The sequence below is a fragment of the Aphanomyces invadans genome, assembly GCF_000520115.1.
Source record: "Aphanomyces invadans strain NJM9701 unplaced genomic scaffold supercont1.3, whole genome shotgun sequence".
Lineage (NCBI taxonomy): Eukaryota > Oomycota > Saprolegniomycetes > Saprolegniales > Verrucalvaceae > Aphanomyces > Aphanomyces invadans.
This window is the reverse complement of record NW_008580148.1, coordinates 2,562,344-2,563,990: the sequence shown is the minus strand read 5'-3', so window position 1 is coordinate 2,563,990 and position 1,647 is coordinate 2,562,344.

The following is a 1,647-nucleotide window of genomic DNA, read 5'->3' as shown; positions in this document are numbered from 1 at the left end:
AGCGTCGGGCTCCTCGTTCTTGATAAGATCTTCCAACATGCCCGCGTCTGTGACGTCTTTCTGCTCCTCGATATCGCCCATAGCGATCACGAAGGCGCGTTGGTAGTCGATCATCGATAGCTGTCCGCCATCTAATCTGTGGAGAAATTGCCAGAGCGACGCGAGGATGTTGTTGTGGATGTCGTACTCCTGTGGGACAAAGTAGGTAGGCGCCACCAAGACTGACTCATCCATAGATGCCTCCGGCGCCAACAGCTTGGCATACTTGCTGTGCCACTCGGCCTCGTCGTACCCACCCGACAGAAGATCCGACAGAAGAGGCGTATGCAGCGCCGTGATGTCAAACAACTGGGAAGACGGTAAAATGCCGCATACCTGGAATGCTTCCTTGATCATATTCGCGTCGGCGTGCGTGTCGACCCAATCAGCCACCCACCTGCTCACGATTAGGGCGGTCGGCACCTTCACATTCCCAGCCTTCGTTTGCATTTGAGATATGCGGGCCGTAGGCATCGAGTAGACGAAGAGTCGGTTCGCGAAGAAATGCCGTTTGCGGGCGACGCTTGAGGATCTCTGTGGCCCAAGAGGCGATTGTGTCGTCCGACCACATGGCCGTCGAGTTGACATCGACAACGGTTCGATAGTCGACCGTCGGTTTGTTCTTGAGCTTTCTGAACAGGAGATGTGCACGGTAAACCTTCCCGGTCATTAATACGAGGAATGACGCTGTGAAGCGCTAGTAGGAGGATCCACCTTTGCGTAGCATTGCGTTCTTGGACACTTTCTTGATGATCGTAGAGTGCCCCTCGGTTTCAAAGTAGCGCGGGACTTGATCCATGTTGAGAACGTTCTCGGCTTTGATGCCGTGCTTCTGAATCAAATCCGCCACCCTGTGCAGGAAATGGTCAGTAATCGCCCTGTCGTCGGCCGGCAGGACACGGGACGACGTCTCACGGCGCGAAACGAGCTTGTTGCGACTCTTGAACCGGCTGAGCCACTCGGATGAGGCTGCAAAGTCAATCGCGAGCTCGTCCTGGCTCTGATCCAACTCCTCGCTGTTGTGCAAGCTGCGAGCTTTGGTCTGGATATTCTGGTCTAACACGAGTAAGCCGAGCTTGTTCTTGCCGTCGATCCAGCTCACCAAAGCCTCTTCGAGCTTGTGGAGCTTGGTCTTGCGTTCGCCACCATCAAGCCGACGACGAACATGGATGCGCTTCTCGGTCGTGTTAATCATGGTCCTTAGTTTGTCCTTCTGAGCGACCCAGTCCCGGATCGAGGAGACTGCGATCTTGAACCGTTTAGCGAGCGCTGCATATCCATGACCTTTGACGCCCGGCTGGTACAAAGCAATCATTTGAAGCTTATCTTTGATGGAGTAGCTCTTTCGCTTCTTTGTGCTGCTCGAGCGATGCACTGGATCTGGTGGCGCGTGCTCATCCGGCAACTCGAACTGGTCCTCGCCGAACTCATCGTTGCTTTCAACAGGCCATCGCTGAAGTCATTGTCGCTGCTGTCATTGTGGGCTTTAAATGCGTATTCCTCGGATTACTGGCCAACATCGCTCGCGCCAGGAACAACTTGGTCCCTTGAGTCTGCATTATACCGCATATGCGGTATAAACGAATAGACCGCATGGGTGTGGTGTAA